This window comes from Panthera onca, chromosome D3, assembly GCF_046562875.1.
Source record: "Panthera onca isolate mPanOnc1 chromosome D3, mPanOnc1 haplotype 2, whole genome shotgun sequence".
NCBI lineage: Eukaryota > Metazoa > Chordata > Mammalia > Carnivora > Felidae > Panthera > Panthera onca.
This window is the reverse complement of record NC_138350.1, coordinates 11,782,165-11,805,187: the sequence shown is the minus strand read 5'-3', so window position 1 is coordinate 11,805,187 and position 23,023 is coordinate 11,782,165. Positions and strand designations below refer to the sequence as shown.

At 38.5% G+C, this 23,023-nt stretch overlaps 1 protein-coding gene across 4 annotated transcripts in view; it reads left to right on the top strand.

Moving 5' to 3' along the window:
• The window catches only part of MED13L (mediator complex subunit 13L), a 302,742-nt gene that overhangs the window by 181,206 nt on the left and 98,513 nt on the right, over positions 1–23,023 (top strand). The window lies entirely within an intron of this gene.

The window sequence follows — 23,023 nt, the reverse complement described above, 5'->3', positions numbered from 1 at the left end:
GAAATTACCAGATTAAAGAAAGTCCAAATGTGTCTTTTCTTTGAAAGGTGAGCTGAGGGTTCTCAGTAAAATGTTGTGACGATGACATATGTGCAATATGTTGGCAGCAAGGGGAAAAAGCATCACAGATTAAAGTTGGATTACGGACGTCTCTCCACTTTTAGACAAGAATGTTCACTTCTTCAAAGAAGGTTAAGAATACTGCTTGAAAATGTTGCTTTTGATTGATTTTATGTAATTTTCTTCCTAACATTTTCCCTTCATCAGTTCAATGAAATGTAACTAAAAATGTTAATGAAGATTATATAAACAAATTTCACTCTCCTTAAAGTGACTGGGCCTAGGTTTGCACGTGCGTGTGCACACACACACACACACACACACACACACACCCCAGTTTTGTTTGTTTTGTTTTGGTAGAATGGAGATTGTGCGTAAGATGGTTTAGGGCTGAGTAAAGTAACATGAAGTGGCTGTCAAGAACCTGACTTGTGGCTGCTGTTGTAATGGTGGTTGGCCGCCACTCATGGTGGAAGGGGTGGGAGTAATTACTTAGAAAAAAACTAAGGATAATTACAAGTTTTTATGTTTCTGGTAGTTTCTTGTACTAGCAGAAGATTGCTATCCAAATATTCTTTAAAAAATTTTTTTTAAGTTTATTTTGAAAGAGAATGCAAGTGGGGGAGGGGCAGAGACAGTGTGTGTGTGTGTGTGTGTGTGTGTGTGTGAGAGAGAGAGAGAGAGAGAGAGAGAGAGAGAGAGAATTCCAAGCAGGCTCTGCATTGTCAGTATGGAGCCCGATGCCAGGCTCTAATTTACAAACTGCAAGATCATGACCTGAGCCCAAGTCAGAAGCTTCACTGGATGAGCCACCCAAATATTTTTTATATAGGTGATTTGCATTAAATGAATTAAGTATTCCTACTATAAATCTTTTTATATAATGGCCATATGCTCTATAAGAAATGGCATATTGTATATTGATTCTACCCCTAAAATATTGATAGGAGCTATTTTCTGTTTTTAAAGAACTTTTTTTACTGCATATTTTAAGATCTGATTGAAATCATCTTCATTCTGGTATGAGTTTTGAAATATACTTATTTGCATTGTAGTTCTCTTGCCAATCTTTTATATGAAGGAATCAAAGGGAAAAAATGGAGAGTATATAATGTATTTTATAGCCCTTTGGCTTACCTCTGGTATATTTGGAGTGTTCAAGAATATTATAAAAACAAAGCTTTTATTAAGTGTGGTTCTTAGAAAGTATTAAATGTGTATCTAAGAACCCATCAGTCGAATGTGATGATATATACTTCATTTAGGCTTTTATTAATAGTTGTGTAAGGCTAGGGGTGCCTGGGTGGCTCAGTTGGTTGAGCCTCTGACTTCAGCTCAGGTCATGATCTCGTGGTCTGTGGGTTTGAGCCCCACGTCAGGCTCTGTGCTGACAGCTCAGATCCTGAAGCCCGCTTCAGATTCTGTGTCTCCCTCTCTCTCTGCTCCTCCCCTGCTCACGCTCTGTCTCTCAAAAATGAATAAACATTTAAAAAAAAAGTTGTGTAACGTTGAAGTATTATAGCTTAATATTTAAGACTAAAGAGTTTGGAAAGCTCTGGGTGCTGAGATGCAGGACCAACTTACATCCTGTGGAGCCTCCTTCCTGTCGTGATGTTTGGTCTGTCACAGTCTTCTGACTTTCTCCTGGTTCCCATCACTTCTGTTAAGACTGCTCTTGGTGGGTGAAGTGCTCTCCCCCATAAGAGCACCATGTGGTGTCAGCTGTGTTTTGGATGTTACCCACACTTTATCTGGCATCCCTGCTCTCCAGTAGAAGCCTTTCTGTCCAGCCAGGGTTGCCTTTCACAATCTCTACCATTGTCTAAACTCCTTTTCTCTTTGTGCAGGTTCTTTTTTTTCCCCAACCTTTCGGGCTCTCCTGGCATCTCAACATTAACTTTGATCTTTCTTCTTTGAGCTGCTCCCCTGAGGCAACTTTCCTAGCTCTTTGAGCTGCTCCCCTGAGGCAACTTTCCTAGCTGTTCCCTACCCCCCCCCCCCCACCTTGGCATTTTACCTGTAAATTTATCAAGAGTATGGTTTTACTTCTTACTTATTTTTGTCGTTTATTTTAAAAACTTTATTCCTGTCTTGAATTTGTTCTAAGGAAGATGAGAATTTAGTCTGCATTTTTTTCTTTTTCCATTCCCGCATCATTCCATCCTTGACTTTTTAGAACAGAATCATACTTATTTTGGTGTCTAGTATTCATCGTTCTCCCTCTTTTATTCTACTCCACATCTATTACAATTTCTAGTACAAAGAGTATTACAGGTTTGGTTGAACTGAATGGAACATACTTCTTTTGTTGTAAATCTGTTTATTTTGCCCTAGGATCAAAGTGGAAAATGAGGTCTTAAAAGTCATCTAACATAAAATGTTGGGTTATGTCATTAAAGCAAAAAGATTTTCTTTACCATTCTTAAGAGATGATTGTTTAAAATATTGTGTTTTTATAAATGTTCTTATAATAATTGGTTTTATGTGAGTTTTTCCTCAGTATTATTTATTATTGAATAGTTTGCTCAAATTTCAAGTTTGAACATTTGGGCTGTTCATGATGGTTGTTTCAGTTCAGGTATTTCCTCGTGAAAAGCCTGTGTTACTCTGTTGGATATTGTCCTCCATTGGTGCTTTATGAATTGCAGTTTTTATTAGTAGAAGCAGCTTTAACACATCTTGAGATTTTAACATGCCTCATAGAAAGGCGGACACCTTTCTAATTGGTTGTACACAGAAGAGCCTAGAAGGAACATTGTGGGCAACATTTGAAGTATTTTTACGTACTACTGAAATTGACCAGTATAATTTATAGAGTGGTACCTGGTACCTAGCATGTAAGAAAGCAAAGAAACATATTACTATGTATAATTGAAGACAGTTGGTTAAAGTTTTCTGTCACTGAGATTTAAAAAAAAAAAAGAAAAAAAAAAAGACTGTAGAAAGTAAGTTTCACTGAGAGAAAATTGTAATATTAGCAGAATTTTAAGCTTTGTTTCAGTGGCCTTAAAAGCACTCCATCAGTTTTAACGTAGCCTGCCACCTCCCATCCTTTGTTTCTTTTGTTTGTTTTATTTCTTTTTGAGAGAGAGACAGACACACAAAGCATGAGTAGGGGAGGGGCAGAGAGGAAGGGAGACAGAATCCGAAACAGGCTCCATCCAGGCTCTGAACTGTCAGCACAGAGCCCGACGTGGGTCTCGAACCCATGAACCGCAAGATCATGACCTGAGCCGAAGTCGGATGCTCAACCAACTGAGCCACCCAGATGCCCCCATCCTTTATTTCTTATTTATAATTTTATAATCCAGAATTTAAGCTTTATATCAGATTATGGTTCAAATCTCTGAAATAAATACAACTTTCTTTTGCTGACGATTTGTTGTGTCCTTGAATAAGTAACCTTTCTAGGCATTAATTTCATTAATGAAAAGAAACGTTACCCTCATTTGGAGTTCCTTACAGAAAGAGTAAGATATTGTGGTATCCCTTAAACATCCACTATGTGAAAACAGAAAAATTGGAATTATGTGCTTTTATTTTTCCACTTTAACTCCTCAGCCCTCTGTTTACCCAGGCTCTTAAAAACTTAAAATACTGGCTTGGAACCCTGATTATGATCATGTATTTAATTGAATACGTACTATCTTACGTTATTCCTTGATCATTTTAAGCATGTTTTGTGTGTTCAGAAAGATAAGTTACTAAAGCACATTTCTGTAATAGTCGCGAGGCCTCCTCTTTTCCCCATTCCTTAGAAACACATGGTGCTAAAAGTACCTAGAAATGACTCAGTAAAATACTTGTTGAGTACATTTCAAACCAGAGGATTCTTCCATTGGAGGATACTGCTGGTACCTTTGCTGCTCAGTGTATGAAGTGCAGTACAGGGCATGTTCTGTAGATGTTGTATTACAGAGAATTGTGTATTTGTGCTTTGATTTTCTGTAAACTAAACTTTCCAAAATTCGAAGGTCTTTTGATTCTTCCAAGTACACCATGAAGAAGCCTTCAGTTGGGTTGTCGGTACCTTGTGTAGCTTACCTCTTTGAGGGTGAATGCAGTAACTCCTTTGAACAAGTCAGAGATTTTCAGAACCAGCCAAAGTTGTGGAGGCATCAAGTTGGAGCTGAGGCTGGGGTAACAGTAGATAGCGTGAGGCGGACGAGCAGGGGCCTGTTGTTCTTACCTGCAGCATACGTGTGAAGCATTGTAAATCTTGAGCTCAGGAATTAGAATTTTTTGGACATGTGATTGTTTCAAGAAAGTAATGCACATACACGTTATTACAAGTGTAACTGATGGAACTGAATCTCTCACCCAGTACACTGCTCCTTTGGAAATAAATGACAGAAATTTAGGCCTTTATTATTACTCCCATTCTAATCATGCTCTTAATGTACACAGTCAGAATGGTCCACTCATTATCTGTGTTTTGTTTCTAAACTCTGAGAAGAGTAAGAATAAAGGTAATAACAATGATATCTTCTTAATACGGGTCGTTTTGAGGATTGAAGGAGAAATAGTGTAAGTAGTGGAATGAATAACTAGACAAAGAAATCATTAAAGCCTGTTCTGTAAATTTCTTCCTAGCTTATCATGGCACTTCATATGCTATTTATTGTATTATATATGAAACTGATCAATTTTTCAAAATTAAATGATTCTAATTCAGGAATAGCATTGTGTATTATTTTATTTTTCCTCTTTCACATCATGTGACATTGTTTACAAACAGTAGAGTTGATATTTTAAATAAAACATGGATTAAAAGGGCATGATTGAACTTCCTTAAAATTCACCCCCTTTCCATCCAGTATTTTCATAGATTTGATTTTGGTCTCAGGTGCACGTGTAGTCCTTAGACTGTTAAGCTTGACTATAAGCATGGTAGTTTATTTTTGGTATTTTACATATAAATGGGAGTAGTTAAACCAGTTGTCTTCAGTATTAAGATGAGATAACTTTGGGGAGAAGAAGGAGGTAGCAGAGATGAAAAGCGACACGGAGAGAAATGGATCCAGCAGTCACAATTATTGGATGAGGAAAGAAGGAGGCTCCTTACAAACCACCAATACTTCCAGAAGCTTCTTCTCATTTGGATCTTCTCATTTGGCATCTTTCAACACATCTATTGATGCATTTGCTTTTTACTTTGCTTTTTTTCCTACCTTTCCTCATAAAGGTTCCAAAAAGGCGGGCGGGGGACGGGAGGGAGTTTTCCCTATTTTTTCCTTTTTAAACACATTGATCACTTCTGTAGCTTGAAGTGAAAACAGGGATCTAGATAAAAACATTTGACATGGAGTGAAAAATAATAGAAAAAAATAAGTGGGAGGTTGAGGGTAAAATAAATTGTTGTCTGTATTTTTACTTTACTGGCGTAGTCTGGCACTAAAAGTTAACTAATAAGACAGTTGTGGTCATCTGTTCTTTTGTCCTTAGCCCTCTATTTAATGAATAATACTAAAATGTTTCCTTGGAGGGAACTTAATTCCATCTTACTCATTCACTTTTTAAACTTTCATTAATACTGCCTTTTTTGAAGAATGTGCTCATAAATCATCCCAAACATTAAAAAAAAAACCCTCTTGTATATTTTACTGCTTTCAAAAGGATTAAATGTATTTATTAAAAATTGGGAGATGCAGAAAACCACATCGGATTTTAAGACAGTTAAATTGTATTTGAACACATAGGTATGTCCTTTATTTGAATATGAGAGTCTACGTATAGAGGCTTTTTTGATACTTTACGTATTCCTATAGAAACATCCTTCCATAGTACTTGATGACTAGTTATTAAAGCCTTTAAAATTTAGCTTTTTAAAAATAGAGCTATTTCTAGAGATGCTGGAAAAAGACAACTTCAGCATACTAAAATAAAATTTACAAAAAGGTAAAATTGGGACTCTAATGCAAATATAAAATGAACAAATGCCAAACATTTTAATCAACATGTTAGTGAAGGAACACATAAGATGTTAAACCGGTTCAAAGAGCATTTGAGTAGCTAGGTTTTTATAGAAAATTAATAAGTATTTCTGTAACTACAACTTAGTACCTTTCTGACCAAATAATGCACATAAGTGAAAAGAAGAAAGTTTATCCTTAAATAACCACAACTGCTTATTAATAGGATGTGTATGCCTTTTGGACACTGAATAACTTCAAATCTTGCAATCGGATTGGACACCACTACTGATTTTACTTTATATTGCAGTCACCACTGAAAAAGCACTTTCACTAAGATCTGACTTTATTGTAGGGAATGCAGTACAGTCTGCTGTTGAAACTGTGGACCACCTCGATCTAGGAGTTTGCATAGGCTCTGACAGATGTTGCTTTGTTTCCTCCCTGCCAATTTAAAAGTATCTTGCCACACCCTTGTGACTTTGCTAGTGTTCTGTCTGGTGTGCTTTCTACACAGTTGGGGCACCACAGCACTAGGTAATCCTCTGATGGTCATTTCTTGTATACGATGTTGAAAGGACAGGCTGTTTTCCCTTGGCCTTATGTCCAAGTTTTGAATGAAATTTCTTAAGTACCCTGGGGAGCTTCTAATTAGAATTGTCAAATTTCTCTGCCTGCCGGCTGGTGGTGGTATCATTGATTATCCGGGTAGACTCTCTACTTTGGGTTTATCCAACCCTGCCCAGTGCATAGACTGTTCTGGTAGGCCAGTTAATCTTGCCGCTGTGATGCATCAGGGCTATAGTATAGCAGATTCTCGAACTTTTTAGTCTCAAAACACCTATAAACATTGAGCACCCAACAGAGCTTTTATTTATATGGGTAATACTTATCAATGTTTATTCTAGAGAAGTAAAACTGAGAAAAGGTAAAGTATTTATGACTTATAAAAACAATGAATTCGTTATATGTTAACATAAATAACCCCTTTTTAACCAAAATGACAATTTTCTAAAAAGAAAAAATATTTGGTCGGAAGAATGGTACTGTTTTTGTGAATCTCTTTTGTGTCTGGCTTAAGGGTAAATAGATGTATTCTTGTGTCTGCTTCTGCATGTAGTCTCTTGTGACATCCTGTAGCCTCTGGAAGACTCCATATTGTGCTTGGAGAACATAAGTGTGAAAAAAATAAATAATGTCTTTATGCTCTTCTGAAAATAGTTTTGACTTGCTGCCTGCTCGGAGTGGAGCTTCAATGTAGATGTGGTTTGTTCTTATTTTACTCTTAGGCAGAGACAGGTAGACTTTTTCTGAGAAGGGCCAGATAGTAAACATCTCCAGCTTTGCAGGGCACACGGTCTCTGTCAAAACCAGTCAAGTCTGACATTATCCTGTGAAAGCAGCCACGTATATAGTGTGTAAGGAAATGGGCATAGATTGTTCCAATAAAACTTTATTTACAAAAAACAGGTGACAGGGGGCACCTGGGTGTCTCAGTCGGTTAAGCGTTCAACTTCAGCTCAGATCATGATCTCGTGGTTTGTGCGTTGGAGCCCCGTGTCGGGCTCTGTGCTGACAGCTCAGAGCCTGCTTCAGATCCTCTGTCTCCCTCTATCTATCTCTGCCCCTCCCCTGCTCACACACACTCACTCTCGCTGAAAATAAAAAAAGTGAGAGGATGGAAATGGTTTTGGGCCTAACCTTGCTGTCCAGATAGGTTAAGTGATTAGCTGAGAGCTACACAGCTAGACAGCGGAGGATTCAAATCCAGGCACTTCTCTTTTTATAGCTGCTATTTCTCTCAGTTCTTCGTGCTGTCTTCACTAATAAGGTTAATGGTTACACATATAATGCCAAGTGACTATTGTTTAAAAGTAAACTTTTAAGATAAAAATTCATTTAACTACAAACTTGTATAGGGGCTAGCATTTAGAGTCTCCCTATTTACCCAAGAAGTGGTATGAGTCTTTAGTATAATAAATCATATGCACACAGATCATTTTAATTCTTGTGTTAATTCACTATGGTGTACATATCTGAATATGTTTTCAACAGACAAAGTGTTCAAGGAATTCTTTATCCTATTTAACTTATTATTTGGAGTGATAAATACATATATAAAATTTAAACAGCACAAAAAGATGTAGGTAACAAAGTAAGTCTCTTCCCACTCACACTACCCCAGTCAGCCAGTTTCTCTCCTTCTTTTAATTAAATCCTATTGCCAGTGTCTTTTGATCTTTCCAGAGATTAGTTTATGCAGAGCTACACAAGTGTGTATGTATGTGTTTCCCTTTTCTCTACAGCTACTATGCCAGACAGTACACTGACTCTACCCATTGTTCCGTTGCTTTATTTTACTAGATGTAGTTAACAGATCGTAACGATATGTTGATGATCAGTTCAAGTATATGCATATAGGACTATTAACTGTTTAAAAGCAAAAATATGCTTCATATTCACTCTCAGTATTTGTTCAGTCAGATTTACTATTCGTTATTTCAGAATAATCAGAAATACTAATTTATTTTCTTTGTTACTTATACTCTATGAGTAGCTTTCTGTTAGTAGTTTAAAAAAAAAAAGTCTTGCTTTGGCATTTGGTGGACATGAATAAGGTAACTTGACAGGGGCTCCTGGGTGGCTCAGTCAGTTAAGCATCTGACCCTTGATTTTGGTTCAGGTCATGACCTCATGTTTTGTGAATTCAAGCCCCGCATCAGCTCTGTGCTGACAGTGCGGAGCCTGCTTGGGATTCTCTCCCTCCCTCTCTCTCTGCCCCTCTCCTGCTTGTGTGCTCCCCCGCCTCCACCCTCCTCCCCCTCCCTCTCCCCCTCTTCCCCTCTCCCAGTATAAATACTAAAAAAATTACATATATAATAACGTGACAAAATTCTGCTAACGTAGTATTATCAGGGAAGCAAGACAACACTTGAAGGAGTAAGGATATGTCACTGTATACAGTTATGGTCTCGGGTTGTGAACTAGGCAGTAAAGGTGAGAATTGGGAGATGCTGATCCTTTCCTCTAGTGAAGAGGAAACGTTCATGAAGTTAAATGGGTTTTGACAGGTGGGAAGTTTGGATGTCTTGGTAGAGTCATGGAGAGGAAAAGGCAACAGCAGACATAGCATGAGGGTGTCTCAAGGAAAGGTTTGGTTGAGTAGAGAGGAGAGGGTGTGCTTAGCAGTGATAGAAGATGGGAAGAATGAACCTCTAATAGGAGGACCCCTCACGTGATCACAGAGTTTTATGAAATTTTTTATGTCCACTTCTCTTTGCGTGGGCCCAAGGTGTGTAAAAGACACCGAGGTGGTTCGTAAGATCTGTATGTGACTGATGTCCTGTGCTTGTGCTAAGAGTCACCTGAAGACTGTCCAGATGTTCACTTGTGGTGGGGAGCGGCCACCAGTAAAGGTTGCTCACAGGTGGTATTCTGCCCTTGCCACAGTGATGGATGGAGGGCTTTTTTTTTAATGTTTTATTTATTTTTGAGAGAGAGCGAGAGAGAGAGCGAGCGCACAAGCAGGGGAGAGGCAGAAAGAGAAGGGGACAGAGGATCCGAAGCAGGCTCCTCGCTGATAGCGGCGAGCCCGACGCGGGTCTCAGACTCAGAAACCGCAAGATCATGACCTGAGCCGAAGTCGGACAGTCTTCCACCTGAGCCACCCAGGCGCCCCTGGATTGAGGGTTTTGTCCAGATGTTTTGGTGAATGAATGTGGCAAAGAGTGTGATCTTTGGGAATCCAAAGCATGTAGCATCAATACTGCAATTTTAGAACTATGGTAACGTTTTAAAGAAATGAAGCTTAGAGTAATTGTGATTGTTCATGAGGGTAGAAGCATAACATTGTTCTGGTAACAATTTAAAAATTACAGTAGTTGCCACTAGAAGTTAAGAATTGCAAAATTCCAAAGCCACTGATAAGTATTGTCTTGAGAGTTAAAGATTTTCGAAAGCTTAAAGAAAACCAACTCCGAAAATCAAGCTGTCTTTTGAAGGCCCTGTTCACACTTACCACTAAATAGTGGCCGTTCATATAACTTCTCCCTGTTGCTCTTGACTCCTTGCTCCTGCAGATTTTATTACCCTAGCCTGCGACTGTTTTTGGTTAGTGCCTTTGGTACGGTCTTATTTTGTCCCCTGCCAAGGATTTTAGCATTTGCAGTGTGCAGGCGCCTATGTCTCATGTTAATTTTTTTGAAGGTAGAGTGTCTATCACGTTATTGCTATTGAGGGGCACCTAAACCCGATTATAACATTAACCTGAAAATCTTCATTGTGCTCACTGTTGGCGATATAGCCTCCCTTTTTTGGGTTTAATCAGTTGGCATCTTCAAACTTTCAGGGAGGGCACAAGCCCACAGTACATAGGTTTGGATTTGTACTGAAAGTCAAATGGAAATGGTAGAATAAATAAAAAGCAGTCGCATTGGAGATGTTCAGTAGCACAACTTCAAGCTGGAAGGAAAGGAAGCTTATATTTATAAGTTAGGAATAACATTTGTTAAGATACTGTGCCAAATGCTTTACATTAATTACTTCCAGTCTTCATAACATACCTGGAATTTTGTGTTATTTTCTTTGGTTTTACAGATGAGAAAATGGAGACCTCTAGAATGCTGGTAACAGATTGTTAGAAAGTGCTAGAACTAAGAGCACATCTTCCAGTAGCAGGGCAGGACCTTTATGCATAGGGCTCCTTAGGTACTTTGTGTCTTTTTCTTCACAGCTGCCCTGTGAGAGTAGAGGTGGGAGTATAGATAGTCCAGGTAGTTAAGAATTGAGATCCAGAGAGATAAGTAACTTGCCCAAGGTGACACTGCCACTAAGGACAGAGCTAGGTAAATCGGCTTCCAAGGCTCTTGCCCTTAATCTTAGCAAATAAGTAATAAGTACTGTCTTCCTCCTGAAAATGAAAAAATAAGAGAAAGATAAAATGTAGAGGCTTGATTAAGTGTGAAAGAACAATAAAATAATATATTTTAAAGGATGATTCACTTTTGAGCACCCGGGCTAGAAAGTAACTACAACAATGGGAAACTGTGAAGGCCAGACACAGAGAAGAGTGCAGCGTTCCAGGCTTTGAAGGAGGCTCCTGATTATGCTTTTCTTTTGTGAAATGTGCTTGCACAATGAAGCCCCAAGTAGGGTATTTAAATGCATATTGAGAAGGAAGAAAGAGGTTCCCATCCTTGCTCAGTCTCTCAATTAATTGGTGGTGATCAGGCACTTGCCCTAAGGGGCTAAGTTAGGGGCTAAGCTGGACAGTGCCCTGTCAAGGGCTCCCTGGTGGTGGTCACGTGACCCGCGTCTTCCTCTAGAGCTGTTGGGCTGGAAATCTTCAGTGTAGTCAGGTATCTGAAATCAGTTCAAATCTTTGGGCCAGATGAGTAGAGAACAGGGGTACAGAGCAATGCGAGTAGTCTGCCTCTCTCTCGAAGGTTTGCCTAAATATTCAGTGACTGTTGTGTGCTTTATTACGCAAAACAGCTCCAGTTTATTTGTGGCATTTAGCCAAACTGGGAATTATGGAGGGAAAAAATGTTATTTTCCCCTCTTTCTTTCATTTTATTCATTTTATTCATTAGGGTGAGGTATAAGATAAAGCTCAAAAACTGGGCATGTCTTAAATGCTTAAGAAGGCTACCAGTTTTAATATTTAACCATGTATTTTATTCAAGAGATGTGAAACGGGAGAAAACTACAACAGAGTGTTACATTTTAATAATAAATTATGAGCGAGCTGCTTTGAGAACCACATGACCCTGTTATTGGTCACATAAAGCTAGGAAGAAAAATTATTTTCCTCTGACAGAGGATGACTGTTAGACTACAAAGAATAATTTCATGCATTCAGATCCATCATCAGGGAGATCAATAATTGAATTAGTATTTAGAGACAGAAAGTGTGATCCATCAATCAATTAGGAAACAGAAGACAATATCCTGACCCCAGCAGAGTTGTAATTTATGTGATTGAGAATAATTTTTTTAATTACTGACACACATTTGGAAAGCGTTCTAATAAACGAGGTCACGGTCTGAATATATATTTATTTACCTTTGTTAGTAATAGATTTTGGGTTTTCATCAAGTTAATCTTTTATCCCCTTTTCTGCAGCAGGCTAAACATTTCTGAACTCTTGATAGATTTTTTTTGGCTGTTAATTATTTTCATTATAGGGAAATGAATTTGCACTCTCTTTTGTTTAGTTCCTGCTGTTCTTTTCAGCGTTTGATGGATGCAGCGAGTGGCTGAATGAGAGAAGAGTAATCTAAGAGCAGTTAATATAAAATTGAGTCCAACTGGATGGTGACGCAGTGAGCCGTCTCATTCTTGTTTTCCTAGGAAAGCTAGGACCTTGCAACTCAAATATACTTCCCAAGGTCACAGAGCTGGACAGAGCCAGACCACAACATTTTCCTCTCCTTTTCTAGTTCATTATACTTTCAGCTACATACATTGTCTTCTATGATTTAAGTGCCTGCAAGCTTTTTAAAAAGCGGCATTTTAAAAAATTATAAAAGCATGCCCGTGAAAAAATTATGCAGTTTCAAAGGCAACGAAAATCTCCTCTTTACTTCTTTTGTTCCCTCTTGTTCCACTCGCAAGAGATACTCACCATGAATGTTTCTTATGTGTTGTGTCAGAAATTTTATTCAAAAGATTCTAATATTATGTCCATGCATTAGTAATTTTCCTTTAATCTACCGTAAAATTAAGGAAAATTAAATACTTTCCATTTTAATCCAATTTCTTAGTTTCCAGGTAACAACTTTAAAATTACCTAGTGCCACTTTTTAACAAAGGGATCCGATTTGTTCTGTTACTAGAGTTAGAGGGCCCTGTGAGATAGGATAGTTAGTTGTTAGTCCCTTAGCTTTTTTTTTTTTTTTTAATTTCCATCCAAATTAGTTAGCATATAGTGCAACAATGATTTCAGGAGTAGATTCTTTAGTCTCTTTGCTTTTTAAATGAGTGGTTAGTGACTTGCATAGAGCTCCACAGTATTTAATTCCACTGAGTGCTTTCAGGGTTTCTGTTCTTCCTACTAATCCATACTGTCTTTGAGTTCATTTTATAGGCTCAAAAGTGAGCTGTGTGTCATAAACAGGCATGTTTCATGTGTGTATTAAAGGAACCTCTTTATAAAATCTAATCCAGGAACTAAGACCCAACACATAACAGAAACTTGAATGTTTGGACTGAAATAACTTAAACTAATTCTTTACCACAGTTTGTTAAGTAATTGAAGGGCTGGGACCAGATCAGCTTTACAGACTTTTCACAATAAATGTCCATGATTTGAGTCATTGTGTCCTCGGGGAAGCCAGCTAGCTGTTTTCCTTACCCTCGGAAGCAGTTTTGTTCAATGGCTGGTCCTCAGTCCATTTCCCAGCAGGCCCGGTCCGCTGGTGCCCCGAGGGGTTTGGTGCACTCAGCTGCCTGCCCCCCCCCCCCCCCACCGTGTTCTGTGAATCCTGTTCCTCCAGTTGCTTGTTCCAGTGAAAGGGAAATTTTACAAATATGGAAAGTTCCAAAATGGAACCGGGATTGGTTAGGCAACATCCATTGTGAATACAAAGGGAATCCCACACATTTCAGAACAGATCGCAGCTCTGTTCCACATACTTGAGTGAGCTCGTTTATAAGGCGGTGCCTCTCATTTCAGTGAGGGAATGGCTAGAAATGGGAGTATGAAGTTTGGGGTAAAAAGTTGGCTGGAATTTGAGTGGAGGTGCTGGTGTAGTGTGAGGGAGATAGAGTATGGCTCACGTAAAATAACGTTTCCTGGCCTAGAGGCAGGAACTTACACACCCAGCACCTTGACGCACAGTGTATATGTTCATCAGCCACAGGTACGTAGAGATTTGTGAAAATTTGCGTGGCCTGTGAAATGTTATAAAATTCGTCTAAAGAATTCTTGGCTTTATTTCAACACTCCTCAGGAAATAGGATGAAAATATTCCCTGTGTTTAAATACTGTGGTGAAAAATGAACATAAAGGATCATTAACAGGAGTATCTGCAGAATAACAAGGCTAGTTATTCTTCGAAGAGCATATCAGCAATTTGCTTAGAAGTCCATTTGAGCATATGATAAAAAACCAGTGCTAGCTTGATGAACATGAAATCAAATAAGGTGTGGAAGCCGAAAGCTTGTTTGCAAGTTACATTTCCTGACATGTAAGGAGTCGTTCCCAAAACTGATGTGAATATTGAATCACCTCAGTATCAGAGTGCTTTTACTGATCTGATTTGTTTGAGCCCACTGATTTGATTAACAGATTCAAAACAACTGAAAAGAAGTTAAAAGCATCATTTTAACCATTAAGTATTGTTGCTAGTCTAGAACATATGAAGTGCTTAAAACATCTTACCTGCCCTGTAAATTAGAGTAAAATAAAATCATCAAATAACACTTTAGGTTTTATGGTAGAAAACCCCGAGAGATTCCATGAGACTGTCAGGGTGAGGGAAGAAGGCAAGGGGGCAGTTTACATGACTGTTGGGTTTTTTTTTTTGTTTTGTTTTTGTTTTTTTTTTATGTTTATTTATTTATTTTGAGAGAGTGTGTGAGAGAGAGAGGGAGGAACGGAGGGAGGGGGGGAGGATGAGGATGAGAATGGAGGAGGGTCAGAGAGTGAGGGAGAGAGAGAATCCCAAGCAGGTTTTGCTGTTAGCACAGAGCCCGATGCAGGGCCTAACCCCACACGAACCATGAGATCACAACCTGAGCCGAAATCTAGAGTTGGATGCTTAACTGAGCCACCCAGCTGCCCCTACATGACTACTTTTTATCATTATTTTCCTTGCCTTTTATTGGCTGATACAGGACTTAGATTTCGAGGTCAGCTGTTGATGTAAATATGCTGAAAGTATAAATGCCTCTCAAACGGGTATTTTTCTAAGTAAATACTACTGATTTTGCCTGAAAGTTCATTTTCACAGGACAATGGTACCTAGAGAAACAAGTTACTTTTCTGTTCCAATTTGTTAGCCTATGTGGAACCAAGCTGCAACACATTATGCTTGAGTGATACCAGTTGAGTGATTGGGTGTTATGTGTACTGTGGAAGAGAATGAATTTTAGTTCCAACATTTGTTATTAATTAGTGATCCATTTCTAAACGTATGAGTCTCATTTTAGTAAAATTTGCTTACATTGTTTTAAAAACAAATTTTGTTGAATTCAGCCTGTCATTTCTGTTGACTGAACTTAGTTTACATTAAGCATAAGAAGTGGAAAAAGCATTCATTATTTAAAACAATCGTAAGTGGAATTTATATTTCTCACTTATTTAAAGAACATTTCTTTCTTGATGCATCTTGACAATAATTACTTTGGTTCATGTTTTTAGCATTGAAGGAAAGAAGCTGTCTGCATCTGAAAATTAAATGTTTCAAACTGTAGTGAAAAGTAAAGGTATTATTGAATTACTGGTGACTTTTTTTCTGTAATCCTATAGTTTTCAGTTTTCTATAATAAACATGTATTATACCGTCAATCAGAAAAAATAATACTGTCCTTTTTTAAAAAGGTTTATTTTTGAGGGAGAGAGAGAGAGAGAGAGAGAGAGAGAGAGAAAACAAGAGTGGGGGAGGGGCAGAGAGAGAGGGAGACACAGAATCCGAAGCAGCCTCCAGGCTCTGAGCTGTCTGCACCGGATCCCCGATGTGGGCTGTAGCTCATGGAGCGCGAGATCATGACCTGACTGAAGTCAGCCGCTTAACCAACTGAGCCACTCAGGCGCCCGCATCCTTTTTTTTTTTTTTTTTTTAAAGTAAACATAAAATAATACTTAATTTTCTTCTGAATCTTTATGTTCAAGTACACTTGAGGAATACCTGACTGGCTCATTTGGGAGAACAACTTTAGCTCAGGGTCCTGAGTTCAAGCCCCATGTTGGGTGTAGAGACTCCTTAAATAAATAAACTTTAAAGTATGTTTGAGTACTTTCTCTTAAGAATTAGAACCTCTGCTTTGAAACTGAGTGCTAAATGTTAATAGGACCATAATATTAACTGCTACTTATTTGTAAGATTGATTTAACAGTGTTAAGGCTCTCAGTGCTGGGAGAGTGATCTCATTTTAAATTCCTAAAGCAGTAGTATTAATTTGTATCTTTAGAGATTTCTGTACTGTAATAAGTTTAACCTAGAAGTACTTAAGTATTTTTGTTAATCTTAATTAACATTGTGGCCCCCAACCACTTTTGGACCCTGTAGAGTGTCTCATGCTCCTGTGCCTGGCTGGCATTGTGTGGTTTATCCTGATCCTTATGATGCATGATACCAGGCAAGTGCTTTTAGGGATTTCGAGGTGCTTAAGACTTTGAGGTGGTCAGACTGCCTGGATTCCAGTCCTGGCTTTGCCAGTAACTAGAGGTGTGGCCTTGGGCAAGTAAAAGTTATTTAACCTCTTTGTTTCATTTATCTCTAAAAGAGAGGTAATATCGTCTCTACTTCATAGGATTACTATGAGAACTGAGTAAGGTGATGTTTACAAAGTGCTTGAAAGAGTACCTGACACACCTTGTGTTTGTTTTTTCATCAAATGAGCTTCTCATTTAATCCTCATAATAATCTTTAGAGAGGGAGGGTAGCATGCACATTTTACAGATGTTCAAAGTGTAAAGCTCAGAGAGATTATGTAATTTGTTTAAGATCACACAGCTCGTGATGTGGATCTGGGATTTAGATTCTGGGCTGTCAGACTCTAAAATGTGTGCTGAGATTGTAAGTGCCTATCTTATAATAGCCTTTGGACTTGGACATATCCCCTGACTGTTATTTTATCGAATCGAATCTAGTCCTTAATGGATCATGTCAAGAATGAGTAGGGTTTTATGCTTTACCAAACTCGATATATAGTCAAGTGTGTGTAGAAAAATATTCAGACATGATTATAATGGGTAAAGAGGATATATGTGGGACTGCCTTAACCTGTTTCTAAGATATTAAAAACATATATCAGAATAGTTTATTTATCTTTGCAGTGTTATTATGAAGCTTAAAAAATTATCGAAGCCGTAATTATCTGTATCAAATACAAAAAGTATTTGAAAACCAGCAGTACCTACAAAAAGAGCAACAAACTGATCGTGATAAATCTATCAAGTATAATATCCAGAAAATATTAAAATTAAACACATTAATGACACCCATCCCTCGTTGATCAATAAAACAGTCAATATATATGAAGCAAAGACTCCGTTTCAGTCTATCTTTATAAGAAGCTTTACAAAAAAAAGTATTTTGTTCACCCATCCTATTACTTAAAAACTGCAGAGGAAAACAAATGGGAAGTACAAAATGCACATCTGTTACTGAAGCAAAAATAAATAAAATGACAAAGCCAGAGATTGGTGACACTTAAGGGTAACCTATAAATTTATCCATTGCTACTGTGGAAATGTCAGTAAGCCCAGTCTTGCTCAGCAGTGATATGGTACCACAAAATGAAAACTGTAAAATTCATGTCATTCTTTCACCTAGTGAAAGGTGTCCATTTTTGACAAATGGTATTACGGAAAAACCTTTTTCTTCCAAGGTGTTTCTAGTTGTATTATTTGTAATTAGCCAATAACTGGAACCCCTTCCAATTTTCAATAGCTAAGCAAAGATGTTTGTTCAAACATAGAGTTATGTTTTCATTATTCAGATTTCTTAATATCTAAAATACGCTTCTGAGTACCAAATGCACATGATGCTTATTGCATTAATATAAAATGATTTATGAATCCTGATAAATGTTTGCTCACAAATCTTTCTAGGTAGTACTTTCTTATCTGCAAAATGAAGGTGTGGGGCAAAATGATCCTTGACACTGAATCTCTGAAGTCTGTGAACCACAGATCACAAGAGGTGTTAGAATTTTGTAATCACATTTTGTAGCCCCGGAGGTGCTCCTTAACTCCCGCCCTCCTCTGGCCCCCTCATCAGATTATCGACTGTTCAGCATAGTGCCCGGTCTTTTGTGTAGGATCTTAATAAGCCAGCGGAGGGTAGGCAGATAGATGAATTAATGCCTGGTCCTGTGATCACTTTTATTTATTTCTCTAGACTTTTTTTTTTTTTTTTAAGTTTTATTGAGATATATTTGAAAAGCTGGTTAAATAAGGAACAAATGATATTCTTGCAATTTTTCTTTTCCAGTAGGCCTCTTGTTCCTATTAGAAAACTATATAAATGAACTAATATCTTAACACTTATTGAGCACTTACTGTGTACTGCTTTTCTAAGTGTTTTTCATGGATTATTTAATCCGGATAATAGTCCCTAATGTTAGGTAATAGTTATCCTCAGTTTATGGATGTAAAACCTAAGATGCAGAGATGTTAAGGAACTTACCCAAAGTTAAACCACCAGCAGGTTAGATAGAGGGGGCCTGGCAGTGTGGCTCCAGAGCCTGCCCTCATACCTACCACTCTGCCTCATTGCCCTGGACTTGGAGGGATGGGGGTGGGAGGGTGGGGCGTGCATTACCACTGGGTAGCCTGGGCAAGAATGTGGGTCAGGTGGAATTTTGCCACTAGACCAGGCAGTTCACATGCTGGTTTGCGGTGGGGAACCCAAGCCAATTGAAAAACCTTGTCTGAACTCAGAGAACGTGAAGAATAAAGGAAGCTAGGCTAGGCAGCATCTTTTAGGGGACAAAACAAAAGCTGGGATTGTTCTGAATGAGGGAAGAGTTAGGCCAACAAGTCTTGGTCTCAAGTATCACTTTTAATAGAGCTGTTCGATTCTACTGCTGAGTTGCAGTCTTATAAGCATTTATTTAGCTTATGGACTGTTGCAGGAGAAGATACCGAAGTCAAATGGGATAGAGCCTCTGTATTCCTTGGACCTTGAGTTTTTCTCAGTCACTTTTGGGAGGCAGCACGTTTGTCATTCTTATGGACTAGGTCATGACATCTGTGCTGTGTTCTCTTGAGTACCTTGGTTCTTATGTCCAGGGCATTCCCCAGGTTACTACAGTCAGAGCTGTCTGTGAACCTCAAACTGAGGCCTTGCCTCCTTCAGCCTCCTTAGCTTTGTATATCTTGGAAACCTATGCTCTTTTAATGTGGGCCATCATGAATACATAAAGGGTGATGCGAGTGCTAGCATATGATTGTGCGTAACAGTAATAGGTATTATTTCAGGTTAGACTCTTAACAGCTCCAGGGAGAGACTGAGAGGCCTTAAAATGTAAATGAAGAGTTCATATCCAAAACTATGACATCCTGAAAAGCATAGAGGAAAGTCAATTCAAGGTAGCAGATAGAATTCAGATTTCTTATTCTGAGAATAGCTGTAGTCAATCCTAAGGCAATAAACAGAGGCAGCAGGGGTCAGGAAACAAATTTATTAGGCCAGTGATTCTGCTGTCCTGTTTACCACAAACATTGTTACTGTTTTGCCATCTACGTTTGGGTTTATGCCAAGGTGGAATTCTTGAGTTGTTCATTTCGAAAGTTCTAAACAATACATCAGGAGTGTTTGTATTTGAAAAATAGTGAAAAATCTTAGTGTTCGAAAAGTCATAATCTGTATAATACAGTCTTACAGAATCAATTATCAATAAATCTTAATTTAAATTGATATCCATTTTAAAAACACTTAGGAAGAAAACTGTGTCCTCTTCAAACGAGCCTTCCGATTTTGGAGATTATTTCGGCTTTGTGTGGTCAACAGTGTGTTCTGTAGCCCCCTTAGTATTGTCAGCTGTCAGATGCATCTGAGGCTCAGAGAACTCCCCGGTTTTAGATTCACAAAGCACCCCACCACCCTGAACCTGATGTCAAAGAGAGCAGTAGGCCGTTTTTGGCACAATTCCCTTACTTGATCTTCACTCAGATTTATAGGCAAAATGGATTTTGATATGAGGGTTTATCTCATTTGTAAATGATGGTGACATCTAAAAGTAGCCTTGGTGAATAAGACAGGTTTTTAAGTCCTATACTTTCAAGTATCATCTTTCTGTCTAACACCTCAGATAATCTAAAGTGATTTAACAGATGAAATGAACTCCTGTGAATGATACACTGTTGCCATTTATGGAGTCTTGCTGTGTTCTGAGCATTTACTAAAAGCTTTATGTACATTTACTCAATCCCCTGTTTTAATCCTGTGACATAATAACTGGTGTCTTCATTTTATCGATGAGGACATTGACATGCCCACAGTGAGTGACAGAGATAGTCATGCTACAGATTCAAAGTTGGTCTGCTCTAAAATCTGTGCCTTTTATCCCTACAGTTTTATTATTGTCACAAAGAACTTGGGGGAGATATTTGTGAGAAATAGTCATTGTCTCTTTTTCTCATTGGGTTCCTCATGGATCATGTTCATGTGATGTGTGTAGTAAGTCTAATAGAGGAGGTCAAGCTAAGCATTTATTTGGATCTGATGTCGTCATGTACCACTTCTCTTATCCCATTGAAGATAACTTGGTGTATATGCTGTAGAACATGTAAAATACATTAGTATTACTTGTGTACTAACTTCGGGGGTGCTGGAGTGGCTTAAGTCAGTTGAGTGTCCGAATCTTGATTTCGGCTCAGGTCATGATCCCAGGGTCATGGGAAGAGCTCTGTATCACGCTCTGTGCTGAGTGTGGAGCCAGCTTGGGATTCTCTCTCTCCTTCTGCCCCTCTCCCCTGCACATGCGTGTGCTTTCTCTCTCCCTTCCTCTCTCTCTCTGTCTCTCTCTCTCAAAGAAGAAAAGTACCGACTTTACTGGCTCTTAAGATATATTTTACTCCCCACATTTTAACATCTTAGATTGTGGGGTTTCTTACATTAGAATAGTAATTGTGGTTTTTTCCTTGCTTAGTGGTCAATAAAATGACAGTGTCTATAACTGATGATTTCTTAGATTCAGTGAAATATAGAAGTACATGTAGAAAATTAGAAAAATAAACAAGGAGATATATATTGAGGATGTGTGTTCATTTATAATAGTGTGTAACCAAAATGTTTTTTCGAATTTCATCCCCCCGCTTGGAATTCTTTGATCTCCCATCACGTGTATTACCAAGTGTACTTTTGCTGATTCAAGTGCCATTGAGTGCCTTTCCCCAAGGCGTAACATTGTGGACCGTATCAGACCTGTTGAGGCAGGTACAGTCCCAGCTGATGATCAGTAAAAGTGTTATAGAGAGCTGTGTTGCATACTAATTTCAGTGTTGTGCAGATTTCATTTGGCCTTAAAACCATTCATTGAAGTCATTCTGTGTAACATTTTGTACCTGTTTATCTTCTCAATTCTCCTGAATTAATAGTAGGCCAGTAAGCATTCAAACACTGATTGAGGCTGATCTTCACACTGTAATGTTTTCCCATCTTCAACTTTTCTTCATCTCTTGTTGATTGTTTCCAATATTGCAAGGTTGACTTGTACTCCACAGTTATTCCCACTGCATTCTTTTTCTCATCACTTTCAGTTGTTAAGGTGATCTGTTTTTATTTATGTTGATCATAAATTTGTTACTTGCATGGCTTTTGTGTTTGTTAAACATGATAAGGTCAGTCGTCTCATTAAAACTAAGCATGAATAGGGGCGCCTGGGTGGCCCAGTCGGCTGAGCATCCGACTTCGGCTCAGGTCACGATCTCACGGTTTGTGGGTTTGAGCCCCTCATTGGGCTCTGTGCTACCAGCTCGGAGCCTGGAGCCCGCTTCGGATTCTGTGTCTCCCTCTCTCTCTGCCCCTCCCCTGCTCGCTCGCTCTCTGTCTCTCTCAGAAATAAGTAATAAAGACTTCAAAAAATTTTAAAACTAAGCATGAACTTGGCCCACTGTAGAGGATGAGCTGGCAGGTACTGGAGTAGCTGCATGTGACCACCAGTGCCATCTGTTGGTAGCTGGTAGAGTTGATTCTTTTGCTCTAGAGGTTTTTCTTCATGATGAAAACAAAGTTAAAAGTTCCTAAGTAGGAGTCTTCTGTATTTTGTTACAGATAAAACTCTTACATGATTTTGTAATGAGATTCTATATGTAATTGAAAGGAAAGCTCTTACATTGTTTATAACCACAGTGTTAAAGGATTCTCATACTTTTCTTTTTACCAGTATAGCAGTGTATAAAATAAAATTCTCATGTAGTACTTTGAAATAGCACAATAAAGAGGTTAGAGTAAAGCAGATGGTCTTTAGAAGAAAATATGACCTCTTACAGCATCCTTCAGGTGAGGTTAAAGATGTGAGTCCAGTTTTATTCTCTGAATCCCATGAAAATAAATCACTTATTCTTGCTATTTACCTGTGCAGGATGGAACACAAGTTTTGTTTTGTTTTGTTTTTTTTTACATAGAGAGTAAGTAGTTACCTTAGATAACAGACCATGTTAAAGAAATACCCTTCTTTATTTTCATGTGTAAGCATCTTCATTGAAAAACATTGATGTTCCTGGCAATAAAAGTACTTCCCTTTTTTCTCAAGTGTTTCTAAGGGGTGTATACTTTTTCTCGGTAGCTGCTCATGGGTGTTACTTATTCAGAAGAGAGTGGAAATGTACGTGGGTGACTGAATCTGACTTGAGGTAGCTTCTACAAGCTGCACTCATGTTCTTCTCTGGCCTCCCCTACTTCTGCTTGTGCATTTACACCCAGATCCCGCAGACTTCTGTGCTTGGAGAGCTCCTTGTCACACATGGCCGAGTGCTCTCCTGGAGCAGAGAAGCGACAGCCACCGCAACGGGCCTTTATGCACTTGTCCACTGCTGCAGCCGAGCCGCTGCCTTTGTTTTTTGCACCATTCTGTTTGCCCCCAAAACTGCCTGTGGCCATTTGTACTCCTTCTTTATTACCCACGGGTTTTGCAAGCAATAAAATAATGTATCTGACTGCTTAATGGCCTAATGTGATTCCCTTTTCAGAGAAGCCACGGAGTAGAAGACTCCTTTCACTTTTCCTCTTCGCTGACCATGCAGTATTAGGCCTGTTGGGACAGGTTTTTTGATGTGCTGCCAGAATGCAGGAGAGTCTACTGTATTTTCTTCAGATTCTTACAACTGTTTATATAGAAGTAAAGCTCAGATTTGGTCAAAAATGATATTAAATGA